General features: G+C 33.6%; 1 protein-coding gene and 1 long non-coding RNA gene across 3 annotated transcripts in view; one reads left to right on the forward strand and one right to left on the reverse strand.

Annotated features, from left to right (window-relative positions):
• Positions 1-15,954, reverse strand: part of LOC136035760 (mitochondrial carrier homolog 2-like) — a 449,695-nt gene that overhangs the window by 43,304 nt on the left and 390,437 nt on the right. The gene's annotated exons all lie outside the window — the stretch shown is intronic.
• Positions 8,939-15,047, forward strand: LOC136035733 (uncharacterized). Its single transcript, XR_010619506.1, has 2 exons — positions 8,939-9,056; positions 14,609-15,047. It is a non-coding gene; the product is annotated as an uncharacterized LOC136035733 (long non-coding RNA).

Here is a 15,954-nt window from a genome sequence, read left to right on the forward strand (position 1 = left end):
TTACGAACGGGTGATCGGATCTCAATGAAATTTGATGTTTAGAAGGATATCGTGTCTTAGAGCTCTTATTTTAAATCCCGACCGGATTTGGTGATGGGGGCGGGGAGTTGGGAGGGGGAAACCTAAAACTTGGAAAACACTTAGAGTGGAGGGATCGGGATGAAACATGGTGGGAAAAATAAACACAAGTCCTAGATAGATGATTGACATAAACGGAACGGATCAGCTCTCTTTTGGGTAGTTGGGGGGGGGGGTATTTCTGAAAAAATAAAAAAAATGAGGTATTTTTAACTTACGAATGGGTGATCGGATCTCAATGAAATTTGATATTTAGAAGGATATCGTGGTTCAGCTGGAAAAAAAAATTCCGAGAAACCCCGTAGATAAGTATATATTCGAGGATTTTCAGAATTATTATAAGTCAAAAAATGTGTTTACAAAAAATAAAGAACGAAAAAAGTGGCGAATGTGGGCTGATGTCTCCTACTCGAGCTGCCTGTTTACAGCAATTTAATGCCTGTAGGCCGGCCGGTACCTATATGGCTCTTGCTACTTGCTCTCGCTAATTTTGCTCTCACTTTGCTCTATTGAAACAATATTATTATCCACGAGAAAATCAATTATGCTTTTGTACATGTATCTTTCATCTGCATTTTAAAGTCAACTTGACCAGGGAATTTTGCCATGATAAAATTGAAACAGCAAAAAAGGCAACCGATACAAAATAAAATCATAAAAAACTCTAAGTCTTTAGAGCTAATCTGCACAAAGCTTGCCCTGTAAAAACTCAACTTCAAGTAAAACCGAGAGGAGAAGAGAAGGAAGCACAAAAGTAGAGTCTTTAAGAGGAAAGAGATTTTGTTTGCTAAGGAATAAAGTAAAATAAAAGATGATGAAGAGAATGATTTTTGGTAAAAAGAAAAATGGACTTAGGAGCGGAAAAATTGTGAGTAGAATGGCTCAATAGGCTAAAGAGGACACCAAAAATCCATTAAGAATCATGATTTGTCTAGAAATGGGGTAAGCTCAGGCTTTGCTAGAAGCCATCTAGACAAAAAAGAAACTTGAAGAAGACCCTCAAGTAATAGCAACATTGCCCAGGAAACTGGGAAAGGGAAATTCCCTATAAACTGTCAGACAATAATTAGTAGTTTATGCTCAAGTTAATTACAATTAAATTTCGTAATATTAAGCAATGTTGATCTTTCCGCTGTGATTTTCTTTTGATGATTTTTTAACAACTAGAAGGAGATGAAGAGTCAGTTTGTGATCAGGTTACTTTGCTGGTGGTGGAAACGTTAGAACTGAGCAAACTTTTTTCAGTTATGGCTAAGCATCCCTCTAAAACCAAACTAGATGCTATTGGCTTGTGTCTTCACACCTATTCAACCTATTCAAATAAAACTGAAAGAAGTATCACTCATTAAAGCCAAATACTTTGGCCATGAACTATGTTAAATATTGGTTTCCTAAAACCGAAGTTTCTCAGAGATAAGTAAATAGCCAAATTAAGACAAAGTCATATACCCGTCTCACTAACTGTATTTTAATTAACTAGCTGAAAGTAAAATGTGGTTTATCCCTGCTTTCTTTGGCTATAGTGAGTGAAAGCTTGAGATGGCTAGAACTGGTACTGCGAATAAAGGATGGCAGAATACCAACGGCTGTCTTTGCCGGTGGCAAACTTTTTTTACTTGACGAACTTTCACCTTCTTTTTATTCAAAAGTGATGGTGTTTGCCAGTGACGTCCTTGAGGGAGTGGGGCAGTTGACCCCCCTCCCCTCCCCCAATAATATGGTGAAAATATTACTGAGTAACATAAAAACTGGTGGTCGCTATAAGTTTCAACTTCGTTCTTTACTTTGAGCAGATACTTTTTTTTAACTAATCCATCCTTGTCCTCAGTATAAAAAAAAAAAAAAAAAAAAAAAAAAAAAAAAAAAAAAAAAAAAAAAAAAAAAAAAAAAAACAGGGGGTTACACTTCCTAATGTGACTACATTAATATCTATATATATTTACCGTCTTAAAAACCCTATCATCAAGTAAATAGGTTAGCCTAGCTACTGGAAAAATTACGAAAATGTACTAAACTTTCTGTTTTTGCCCCCTTTGCTCAAGTCGAATTGTTTCCCCTAACAGGTAAAGGGTCTTTTACTTTCCAAAATCTATTAGTTCAATATAACATTTTCTTGTTTTACAACATTCAAAATGGATATAAATACACACTCGACATATGCAAATAGGACAGATATGGGGTCACTGAAAAACAATAAGTTATCAAAAACCAGAATTGTTTAGCTGAAAAACATGAAAAAAAAATCAGAAAATAAAATAAGATGCTTTTTATAATAATATTCGTACTGTAGCTAGATAGGTCAAATCGGTTGTAGCTTAGTTGTAGAAGTTAATAGGGAGAAGTGAGCACCTCCAGCAATCAATTAATTATTTTAATTTTTACTTACAATATTTGAATCAAAACTCCAGCATAGCTCGAAATTCTCGTATTTTGTAATTGAAACTCCTAGTGGGCGCTGATTAGATCCTATTCGTTGCGTTTTGGTTTCATTTACTAACCCATAAATGTAGAACTGTCTATGTAAAATACCATGTCTAAAAGTTCTAAATATTTTTTTTTACCCAGCTCTGCATAAGTATGTTGTACAAAATATCTGCTACAAGTATAATGAATTGAATCCGAACATTAAATATTTGTTTTTCTCACAAATTAGAAATGTTATGCTCGCGAATATGCGGTACCAATCCATACTCTTTATCTATTGTCGTCAGTTTTAATATGCAGCACTAGGAAACCAAGCTTGGCTTCGCGAAGGAAATTTTAGACTTAAAAATAATATTCATTCCCCCCTCCTCCCCTCTGGAAATTTGTGCCTACAATACCCTGATATACGCAATAATAAACTTTGTGTTATTTTTCTAAATTTCTTTTTTTCATAAAATACAAAAGGGAGGGTAGTTTTCAAACTTTAGGTGTCAATTTTTTCTATCCGATTCGCATCCCTGGTTAGTTTTATTTAATATAATGTGTCTATCAAAATGCTACCAAGAACTGTTGGCAAAATTTTCTCGATATTCATAATCGAACATTTCCCAACGAGTAAATTAATAATTCAGAAAACATTCTGTTTTTATTTATAAACATGAAAAGAAAACCCAAAACGCACTTTTTGGGCCCCATATGTCACTTTATTAACAAATTTAGAAACAGCGATTAAATATAAAATGTAGTTTATAAATGACTGCATAATTAGCTCTCTATGATGTCCATTTGTCTGACCCAACCTTTCCATTCCAAAACTGTCACCCAAATTGCACTTCCAGTGTGCCATGTTGCACTTTGTACATTTCTATGATTTCCTAGTGCCTAAATTCTGACGAAGAAAAATAAGACGACATATCATCGCTGCCCACGTAAAACAAAGTGATTTTTCTAAATGTTGAATGAAAGTGGTTGCATTTTGCTTAAATAAGGTTTCAGCAATGGTAAATTAAAGGAGGTACTTTTTGACTTGCTATGACACCATTTTGAAATCACATGAAGTGATGCACGGGGTTGTTGGAATAGCGCTTAATTCAACCGCGAGATTTTCTCTCCTATGATAGCTACGGGATTTGAAGGAAATGGGAGGGGGGGGGGGTATGCACTTTAATGTTAACGGACAAAGAATCCAAGCTTATTAAACATACCATCATCCGTCCGAAAATGTTTACAGTACACAAGTATAGTTAGCAGGAACTCATTGCTGACAGCCTTAGTAAAAGCTGGCTGCACTATTAAAAGTGCAGTAAAATTTACAGCTGACAGTAAAAGCTGGCTGCACTATTTAATTTAAGTTTGTTGGTTGCGTTTGCATTGTTTATTTATGTATTCTGTAATTTTCTTGAATTTAGTCGAGTAATACTACTACTACAGCTAATAACTCACTGCAGCACCATGCCGCCTGAGGCCAACACAGCTGCGCAGGCTCCTCCTCCAACCTAATCTATTTAAAGCCTCCCTGTTTACACCCTCCCAGGAAGTTCCCATTTCCTTTAAATATTTATTTATGGCATCCTCCCAACCCAGACAAGCACATTCGGAAAAAATAGAAAAAATGAAGTATTCTTAACTTACGGACGGGTGGTGGGATCTTAATGAAATTTTATGTTTGGAAGGATATTGTGTCTTAGAGCTCTTACTTTAAATCCCGACCAGATCTGCTGAAATTGGAGGGAAGTTGTGGGGGGGGGAACCTAAAATCTTGGAAAACGCTTAGAATGAAGGGATTGGGATGAAACTTGGTGAGAAGAGTAAGCGGAAGCCCTGGATACGTGATTTACATATCGGAACGGATCTGCTTTATTGGGAGGGGGGGGGGGTTAATTCTGAAAATTAGAAAAAATGAGGTATTTTTAACTTACGAAGGAGTGATCTTATCTTAATGAAATTTGAAGTTTGGAAGAATGTCGTGTCTCAGAGCTCTTATTTTAAATCCTGATTGGATCCGGTGACATTGGAGGGAATTGAGGGGGGGAATCTTAAATCTCGGAAAACACTTAGAGTTGATCGGGATGAAACTTTGTGCAAAAAATAAGCACAAGTCCTAGATACGTGATTGACATAACCGGAACGGAGCCGCTCTCTTTGAAGGAGTTGGGTGGGGGGAACTTAATTCTGAAAAATTCGAAAAAATGAGGTATTTTTGACTTACGAAGGAGTGATCGGATCTTAATGAAATTTGATGTTTAGAACGATATCGTGTCTCAGAGCTCTTACTTTAAATCCCGACCGAATCCGGTGAAGGGGAAGTGGGATGGGGGGGCAGAACCTAAAACCTTGGAAAACACTTAAAGCGGAGAGATTAGGATGAAACTTGGTAGAAAGAATAAGCACAGTCTAAGATAAGTAACTGATTTAACCGGACCAGATCCGCTCTCTTTGGTGGAGTTGGAGGGAGGGGGGAGTAATTCGGAAAAATTAGAAAAAATGAGGTATTTGTAACTTACGAACAGGTGATCAGATTTTAATGAAATTTAACATCTAAACGGATCTTGTGCTTTAGAACCCTCATTTTAAATTTTGACCAGATCTGGTGACATTGGAGGGGGTTGGAGGGGGAAACCGAAATTCTTGGGAAACGTTAAAATCGAGGTATCGTACGAATGAGCAATCGGATCTTAATGAAACTTGATATATAGTAAGAATCTTATGTCTCAGATTCTCCATTTTTTAATTCGAATCGGATCTGGGGACATAAAGGTTGGAATGGGGAAACAGAAATCTTGGAAATCGGAAATCTTGGAAAACCCTTAGAGTGGAGAGATCGGGATGAAACTTGATGGGAAGAATAAGCACAAGTTTTAGATATGAGATAGACATAATTGGCACGGATCCGTTCTCTTTGAGAGAGCTGAAGGTTGTTAGTTTGGAAAAATCAGGAAAATTGAGGTATTTTTTACTTACGAACGGTGACCGGATTTTAATGAAATTTGATATTTAGAAGGAACTCGTGTCTCAGAGCTCTTATTTCAAATCCCAACCAGATCATTTGACAGTGTGGGGAGTTGGAGGGGGAAGCCAGAAATCTTGGAAAACGCTTGCAAATGTCGTAGATATGTGATTGAAGTAACCAGACTGGATCCGCTCTCTTTGGTGGAGTTAGGTGGTGGGGTTCAGTGCTTTGGCGAGTTTGGTGCTTCTGGACGTGCTAGGACGATGAAAATTGGTAGGCGTGTCAGGGAGCTGCACAAATTGACTTGACAAAGTCGTTTTCCCCGATTCAACCATCTGCGGGGCTGAAGGGAGGGGGAAAATCAGAAAAATTGAGGTGTTTTTAACGAGTTGGTGATCAGATCTTAATGAATTTTGATATTTAGAAGGACTTCGTGACTCAGAGCCGTTATTTTAAATCCCGACCGGAATTAAGCCTCTGATTTTCCTTTTAAAGCAATCTGTTGATTCTTAGAATTTTGCTAGAGTTCATACTATACGAGCTCTTTTCTCTTTCGACCTCGTCGCAAGTGCCATATGAGCTCTTAGCTCTTGTTACTTAATAGTGTTAGTTGTTCCTGAAATAATATAAATGCGCCCTTTTTTTACCTTTATGTTCACAGTTGCTTTTGACTTTGTTGTACAATGTTTGTTTATTCCCTGAAAGTTTCTACTGTGGTCCATGGAACTTCCTGAGATACTGTCAATATGTCTTTTTAGCAACCTTGATGCACATAGTGCGTTTTGATTTTGATCAGTACCATCTGTACAATTATCTGAAAGTCGCCTTAATACCCTAAGAAGTTGCTGAGATATTTTTCATATGCCCTTTTTTCAACATGAATGCAGGTAGTATCTTATCGTTGAATTCAATTTGCTCTCTGATCATTCCTTGAAAGTTAAACTTGATATCAAAAGCTGTTCGTGACATGTTGCGAATACTGTCTTTTGACTATTTGTTCGGGATTTATCTCAACATACACCAAAGGTTTCAGCTTTATACTTTAAGCAATTCTTGTTATATTATATCAACTTTAAGCAATTCTTGTTATATTATAGGTTCATCATTTTGACGAAATGGATGCACAGAGTGTCTTTCGATTTAGTTTAGAATCCTCCCCCAGCATCCTCTGAAAGCGTCTACTAAATACTCTTAGCCGCTCTTGATATTTTGCCGACGCGCCCTTTCGACTACTTCGGTGTATATAGTATACTTTGATTTTGTTCGACACCCTCCTCACCAATGATTGAAGGTTTCAACTTAATACCCTTAGAAATTACTAAGATATTGGAGATGTGCTCTTTTGACTACATGGATGCACATATATTCTTATGATTCAGTTCGATTTTCTTCTCAACCTTCTCCTAAACTTAAAACCCCTAGCTGCTCAGTTATTGTATACTAGCCATTTTGACAATCATGATATTAGTCTACTTTTAGTCTACTTTCATGTTAAATTCCTGGTCTGACATGTTGAGAGCCAAAATAATTGGACAATATCAACGCGGTTGCTCCCGAAAATGTCTGGGACAGCACTGCAACGCAACTGTGACCATGACTGGGGTCTCATTCGGAACCGGTTTTAGACTGATTGGAAACCAGTAACATCTGGTTTGCCTCGTGGGTTGGACCTCACTTCCTCAAGGCCATGGTCACACAACAGTTGCTTGTGCAATCAGTTAGCAATTCTATTCTCAAAACAGTTGCCCCGTGGCCGCTGGGCCTTAGTCGCTCCTGAGCCGTTCTTGATAGTGCAAATGCGTCTTTCTTACGACCTTGTTACACGTAGTTAACAATTTTATTTTCTTCGCCTAAGTCGGAAAAAACATTTTATAAGGTTTATTGTTAACACTTTTACATCCTAAAAATATACAAAAATTATTTTTTAAAAATGACAGTTTCTGATGAAAGTAAAGTGCGAGGTTGCAGCCTATAATGAACAAAAACTATTGCTTATTTATGCAACATATTTTTGAAAATTAAGCTCTCTTGAGTTTTTAGAGAGTTGTTAGAGTTAAAATCATATCGTAGAATTTTTGATTTCATGGCTGGTAAAAGACTATTGAGAGCTTTATAAGTTACTCTTTTATTTTCTGGCGTTGTTGTGTGTGTTAATATACATCTTTTTGGCGTTGTTGATATGTCTTAGATTTAATAAGCCATTTGTGAAAAAAGAAATAGAAATAGAAAGGTAAGACGGGAATTTTTTTTGTGACTCAAACCGTGCTAAAGTTAAAGCGTCAAAGATAAATTTTTTTTTCTATGTATTACCCATCTACCCATCTACGGTCTATTTGTACCCGACAACCATGAGTTTCTAAGATTTTCTTGAGGCTGTTTTAAGTTAATTAGTTTTTCAGGGCATAAGCAAAACTGAATTAACTTTGACGTCGCCTTTTATCCATAGTAATTAATATTAACAATCTGTGGATTATCCCCTCCCCAATTGACAACACTATTTCAGTTGAAAAGAATACGATATACCACAGCTTTAAAATATACTTATTTAAATTATCAGTAATATTTAAACCACAGTTTATAGCAAAATATCAACCGTAGTAAAGAGATGCGATAAAGTTTTATAATATAATAAATACAATTAATAAAATGATAGGCCAAACTGACCAGGGCATAAGCAAAACTGAATTAACTTTGACGTCGCCTTTCATCCCTAGTAATTAAACGTTAACAATCTGTGGATTATCAAAGACAACAATAACTCTAAAAGAAAGGTACATTGTCTTGAGATATTTGGCACCCAGCGCTGACAATTTACAAAGATTTAGGCGGAGGTAGAATATATTTTCAAAATCTAGTGGGATAAATTTTTCGCTTCGTTTTCAATGAAAATATAAAAAAAATATATTCAATAAATATACTCTGTCAAAAAAGGTATTTCCAAATTTAAGAGGGCGCATATAGTCCCCTCCCCAATTGACGATACTAGTGTTACCATATGTTTTTAGCTTATATCTTCGGCTGATTTTTTTATTCATGAAATGGACGCCTGCTCCTACCAAAACTGGAGAACTGCATAGGAGATGTTGTTCATTAAAAGTTGAATTCTCTGTTTTTCCTAATCTCTGAAGATGTATAGGGTTCACCATTTAACCAATTCAAAGAATAAAATATCATTTTCACTGTCCTTGGTACTTCACAACGAATTGGTGAAAAACCTATGTCTACACAATACTTTTATCTTTTGCTTTAGCATAAATTCAATTGAAAAGAATGTGATATACCGCAGCTTTAATATACACTTAATTAATTTATCAGTAATATTTAAACAATAATTTATAGGGAAATAACAACTGCATTAAATAGATGCATTAAAGTATTATAATACAATAAATACAATTAATAAAATAATCAAAACAAAATAAAGGTAAAACCTGACCAACAGTTATTCCAATTGTCATTAATTTTATATTCTGTTACAATCTCCTTTTTCAGGTAAAACCCACACTATGATGGGTAGTAAAACAGAAAGAGGGGTCCTGGAACACGTTGTAAATGAGATATTTTACGCTATTGAAAGTAATCCCGACCGGGAATACTTGCTCAGGTAAGCACTATGTAATTTACGTCGCTCTTTGAGACAATCATTCAGTGTTACGATCCTATAATACACAGAGGCTGGAGAGGGGGGTTAAATCAATGTCCCACTCATGAGAAGCAAGAAGACATAAAAAGATGCATAGAACCTTGGAAAATGAGAAGCATTCCCATTGAAATTCTGGTAAGAATAAAGCTCCTGGTAATACCTTTCCCTTGCCAGGGATATCCTTGGTGGTGCTCATGTTAAAAGAAAAACATCGAAGTAAGAGCTACAACACGTCTTGCAATTAATTTTTACTATAAAATCTCTGAAATGGGCAAAAATAACCAAGGGACTCTTTTTGACATTCTTAACAATAAGCGGCATGCTTTTTAACATTCTCTTCCAATAAGTGCTGTTTATAAGGAGACTGAATTTAAAAAAAAATTCGTAGCTTCAAATAAGATTTTCATAATGTAAGCAATCTTTTTGGGATTAAATTTCCCATCTTTTAAATATCTTTGTTGTTTTTAACTTTTGAAGGCCTGTATGTCCTGGACAGAGAAATAAAAATTTATTATAACAAACAAACGATAATTAGAGTTTAACGGGCCCCCCATGAGGTTAAAAAATTGTCTGAGAGGGTGGCCAATATTATTACAAATAGGCTTACGTTTGCTTATGTATCCCATAATATTTTTTCTACTTATATTTGTCATCAGAATTTCACTCTTCACCCCCTGGAGGATAAAAATCATACCCCCAATATCAAAGGTATGTTTAGAGTAAAGTCTTGGGGGGGGGGGTTGGCAATGTGATTAGGGACCAATAATTGACAAGTTTCATTTTAAAAAGTTAAAAAAGAGAAACAGCCAAATGAGGGTGCAAGAGAAGTCTTGGGGAGGGGGGGGGGGTTCCTCCAGCCCCCCTTTGGATCTGCCCCTTCCTTATATTGTTAAACTTAAAAGTAATCGTTCTTTTTCTCAGAAGGGATGCACGTTTACCTATCTTCTGGTATTTCTTACAATCTTTATCTTTTTTATATTTTGCTATATAGAAAATTGTCACAATCTTTTTTGTATTTAGCTATATAGAAAATAGGCGCAATTTATGTGAAAGAAGATGGAACAAAATTTTTGAACTGAAAAGGAGGAATATAATGTGTTAATATATTATGTATAATATATATAATGTGGGTTTATTTTTGCACAATATAATGTGTTAAGGGGAACGTTTGGGCCCCTCCCCGATATATACCGTTACAGACGTAATTCTCATGGTTAAAAAATAATTTTGTGCAAAAATAAACCTATTAAGTTTTATAAGTATTCCCAACTGTAAAGAAATTTAGCAATGGCTCTATTTGATCCGACAAAAGGAATAGCCATTTATCTTGTTTTATTAAACCATGCCTCAAAAGAACCAAAGGTCTTTTTGATTCTGGACTCTTTGATATTAGCGTCTTTCGCTGGCCTTGACTCATGGATTTACTCGTAAAAGTCGATTGTAAAATCAAGTAAGAAAATATATAATAGGTTACTTTTTGATGGTTTTGCCAATTTATCCACCTTTTTACCCATTCATTTATGTTTACAAGATTAATTAACTATGACCCTCGAGTTGTTAAATTAAATTAATTTAAATTTCAAAAAAAATTATTTCTTACATATTGTTAGATTACATATTGATACATATTGTTGATATTTTTTGATTGCAAGCGAAAAACGGAGAAAATACTTAATGTGTAAAAAGCTATTTCTGGAGAAAAATTGGCTCTGCAAGGTTGTTAAACGAATCTTTTAACGAGATAAAAAAAATAATAGTATCTTATGTGTTGCCAAAACAGCAGAAGTAATTCCATTGTCTTTCTATAAAGAACCGTATCAGGGCTTTTGTTGAGCCTTCTTTTTCTTGTGAATATGAAACTAGTATTTTAAGTAGAGAATTAGTTCTAACTTTTACGATTTTTTAAATGTTTTATGGCATATCTTGTTTTCATTGAGATGGAAAAAATAATAGAGCTCCGCCAGAGTACAAAATTTCATGATCAGATTCCGCCATTAACGGCGACTGTATGTTTAGAATAAGATATTCTAGAGTAATTATTAGAATAAATATATTTTATAATATATTTATGTATATATATGTATATATATATATACACACATATATATATATATATATATATATATATATATATATATATATATATATATATATATATATATATATATATATATATATATATGTATATATATATGTATATATATATGTATATATATATGTATATATATATATATATATATATATATATATATATATATATATATATATATATATATATATATATATATATATATAGATTCTTCCTCTATTGGTTCCACTGGTCTGCAAGGCGTCACAGTATTTGAGACTGTGGGCTCACTGTCTGTTGAAACTCAGTCGATGTTTGGTTCTACGAAGTGGTTCTACAAAATGCAATGTAAGCATTATAATAAAAAAGCTATATGGACAAATTGCTTTAATACTACAGTTAACTTGAGATGTTACAGCTTGGATATGATTTTTGGAGTTATTAGAATTTGTTTTATACAATACTTATATAAGATTTGGGGGTGATTTGTACAAGCAAATTGTGGGAATTCCCATGAGAGGGGAATGCCAGCCCATTTATAGCTGACTTGTTTTTAAGTCAACTAGAATATAAATATATGATGGATAAGAATAATCCAATTAATTTAAAACATGCTTTGTCAAATAATAAAAGATATTTAGATGATATTTTGGTCTTAAATTGTAAGGATTTCATTGATATTTCTAAAAATATATATCCATCAGAGCTTATTCTTGAGCCTAGTCATGGCGCTGGTCATGAAGATCATTTCTTAGATTTTAATATTAATATTTGTGATAATAATAAATTAAGTTTTAAAATGTATAATAAAACGGATGATTTTGATTTTGAAGTGATAAGTTTCCCATTCCCTGAAAGTAATATACACTCAAATATCACATATTCAGCGTTTTTCTCACAGTTACTTCGTTATGCAAGGATTTGTAGTAATTATATTGATTTTAAAAATAGATGTAAAATCTTAAGCCAAAAATTGACATCAAGAGGTTTTTCTGCAAATAAATTAACTTGGCAATTTAAAAAATTTAGTTTTCATTATAACGAACTTTTAAATAAATATCAAAAGAATTACCTAGAAATACTTAAAGAAATTTTCAACTAATTTCGGAGGTTCGAGAAATGTTGTCGCAGCGCCATTTATTTTGAACTGTGTTTCTAATTGAGCAGATTTTCTTAAAAATTAGCCACATGGTAAAGATGAATTCTATAATTGTTTAGTTCATTCAGGTTTTTTGCAATGTGCTAATATTTGTGATTTGGTAAAATTTATAATATTTACCTATTGTTGCTAAAGGGAGGGATATATTAACAGGATAAGCTTGTTTTGGTTTTACTTGGTTGTTTTACATTTGCTGTTTTTTTTTCTTTCATAGGCATGTATTTTGGGGGTGATACCTGACGCGGGGATGCCATGGATATTCTGTGGTAGCCACAACACTGTGCTGGGTAGAGAATTTAGAGTGGCGAAACCCTATATAGGCCAGTGTATTCTCCTGATGAGCCCTTATGTTGGGTGTTGCCTCTGAATTATTTGTCTATATTTTTTTTTCTATTGTTTGGTAAATGACGACTTATACTTATTGACGACATGACTGCCTGTCCATGGATTATTCTTTATGGTTGATTGTATGTGGCTATGCTGTTTGACCTATGTGATTGTATGGATGAGTAGGGTTAAGGCCTCATTCAAGTGCTGGTCTATATTAATCACTAATTTAGGAAAACAGTCTTCCTTTTCTCCTTCTGTCTCTCTTTTTTTTTTTTTTTTTTTTTTTTTTTTTTTTTTTTTTTTTTTTTTTTTTTTTTTTTTTGTGCTGTTGCATTGGTGATTTCTCTTTTCATGATACTGTAGAATAAGAAAATGAAATAAATAGACACCAACTGGCAAAAATATGACCTTTATTTATGTTTTCTATCTCTATTCTCATAATGTATCTTTTCTTTTGCCATGGCTAAATGCAATGCCTATTAGCAGTTTACATACAATAACTTAATTAGCTTTCTTATTTACTTTTGAATCGTTTTTAGTTTTAAATGTGTTCACTCCGTATCCCTTGAATATAAATTATAAATATCTGTACTTCCATAAAATATCTATGTTTACATATATAATGTATGAAATATCTATACTTATAATATAAAATATCTATACTTAAATAAAAGTTGACTAATTAAGTTAACTGGGCTTCAAGAGTAATTTTATTAATAGAAAATATTGCAAAACAGGAATTCGCCCCAGGGTTACAAGTTGTGTCCGCTTGTCGTCCTTTTTTCGGCTAAAGTTGAACAGCAAATAAAATACCCATATCATGACTTTTAATAATAAAGGTGTCTCTCTCGTATATAACTGTGGTCAATAATTTTGACAGGTTTTGAGGGGTTAGAACCGATCTCAGAATTAAGGCTAAAAAGACTTTGTTGCTTGAACTAGGAAAAAAATAATGTAATGGATGACCTATGTTAGGTAATTAGAAAGTTGGTCAAAACGGATTACTTTTCCTAAATAGGTTTTAATATTAATAGAAAAGAAGGTGGATGAAGTGAAGACTTGAAAAGTAGAGAAGGGACAGGGTGGTCTTGGAAAGTTCAGAAGGAAGAAAGGTCTCAGAACTAAGGTTGGGATCCTAGAAGCCACTGTAACGACTGTTTTTAAGTGTGGTCCTGGAAAATTGGGGGGTGGGTTGAAAATTATAGGAGGAAGGGCTTTGCTTTCAGCACGTGGTAAACCTTCCTGACTCTCATGCAGTTCAGCACCCTTCTCACCATCACCGAAGACCTGACTAAATTTGATTTCAAAGGATTTCAAAAAAAGGGGTACCAGAATTGATAATAAGTAAAATACGCTTAGATACATATCTAGATTAATACATATATATATATATATATACATATATATATAAAAATATATATATATATATATATATATATATATATATATATATATATATATATATATATATATATATATATATTGTATAATATATTAGTTCTTCATCACTTTTTTGATGGTTTTATCTTCGTGGGGCTCTTAGAAAATGTAAATTTTTTAAATCACACCTTATCTACCCATGAAAGTTTTTGCCCAGAAAATTTCTTTTCCGCCAAAAACTAATCCATGCTACCCCCGCCCCTCCTTAGGTAGTGCTCATTTTCACATTTAGCATATTCTCTTGTATTGACTAATTCAGTTTTAAGGAACACATTTGTATCTGTGCTTTTCCTATATCACAAAATGTTCCAGGAAAGTCTAAAAGGATTTGTTAGTAGCAAGCATAATTACATGTGAAGAAAAAAGGTCTTGACCAGACATCGCAACCATCTTGAAGTTTTCGCTCTTGTAATGTATTTAGCCTGTCTTCAAAATTTATCCTTTTATAAATTTTTTAGTTCGGAAAAACATATTGTCTATTGTGTGCAAATGATTGACTTTCCTTTTCTTTTCTAGATAATGAAGTAGCTGGGCAGTAAATTTCGGAACTCTCTGCATAAGCCTGTTCTCTGTTGCATTCGTCCTTTTGTGTATAGACGCTTATTTTTACATAAAAAGACAGTGCAACAGAACTGGTTTCTTATAATTTTAAAGTTTAAAAAAAAAAAAAAAAGGGTTCTAAACCTCAAGTTAAATAGAATCTCAGTAAAATTCGTGTATATTTTTTTTGCTCCCCTTTTTATATTTTACTAAAAAAAATAGAACCCTTAAAAAAAATTTAACCAATTTTCTTTTTTGCTCATCCTTCACCTAACGAATTTACTGCTCATTGAAGCTGTGCAATTATGTGGCCTCTGCTCCTGCCAAAGAACCTCTTCCTGACTCAACATACAACAACATTTATTTATTTTATATTTTAATATAAATTTAATCAATAAAATATTGTTTCTTTGTATTCTTGCAAACTGCTTGTTGTTCTTAGAGCTAGGGACAGTTCATAGGGACGGAGTACAAGATAGAGAAAATTAAAATAAATGCATAACTATGTTTATCAAAACGATTAATGAAGAGCACTTACTATACACGAACAACTATTGTATACTTTCAACTTTAAGCATCCCCTTTTTAGAAGGGGATGCCATGGAGGAAAAGTGATTTTGTGGTTATGTTTCAAAAACAGTTTCGACAGACCTATTTCTGGGTCCGCCATTTTATATTTGCGGATTAATGTTAAACTATAAAAAATGCAGCTAAGACTTTTTTATATATAGAGTGAACCTGATAAAAGTAGGAAAGGGGTCTTGCTTGTCCAAAAACCCCAATGCCAGGGTTTACTGTATCTATATGCTTACTAATGGCGAAGTAATAATAATTATAAAATGACTAAAATAATTCATTCTTTCAAATATATTGACCATCGGGTAAAGAATAATTTCAATTGAAAATATATTGCGTATTCATTGAAGAGCCAATGCTACTAATTGTTTTGGGGAGTTAAATGAGGGTTGCACAACTCATATTAATGGCCTTTTCCGTTTCTTTTTGTGCTGGATTTCTAAATCAAATAACTGTGTATACAGTACTTTTGCGTTGACGATAGCTTCTGGTCTATGTATGAGCATCCTAACCCCAAAAAACCTCTGGGCGTTTTCATGAGTATCTAGGCTTGTATGAGAAGCCTAGAGGAAACTTTTAAGAACCGAATAAAATTATTGAAGAAGAATTTTGATCATCGTTCAAAAGAACTATGCAGTAAGGTCGTGGAAATACGGCATATATTTTATAACACTTTCCAAAATGTTGAAGATTAGCAAAAAAAAAAAATATATATAACGCCTTTTAAACCGTCGATTGTTGAAAAG

The sequence above is a fragment of the Artemia franciscana genome, chromosome 2, assembly GCF_032884065.1.
Source record: "Artemia franciscana chromosome 2, ASM3288406v1, whole genome shotgun sequence".
NCBI classification, from domain to species: domain Eukaryota; kingdom Metazoa; phylum Arthropoda; class Branchiopoda; order Anostraca; family Artemiidae; genus Artemia; species Artemia franciscana.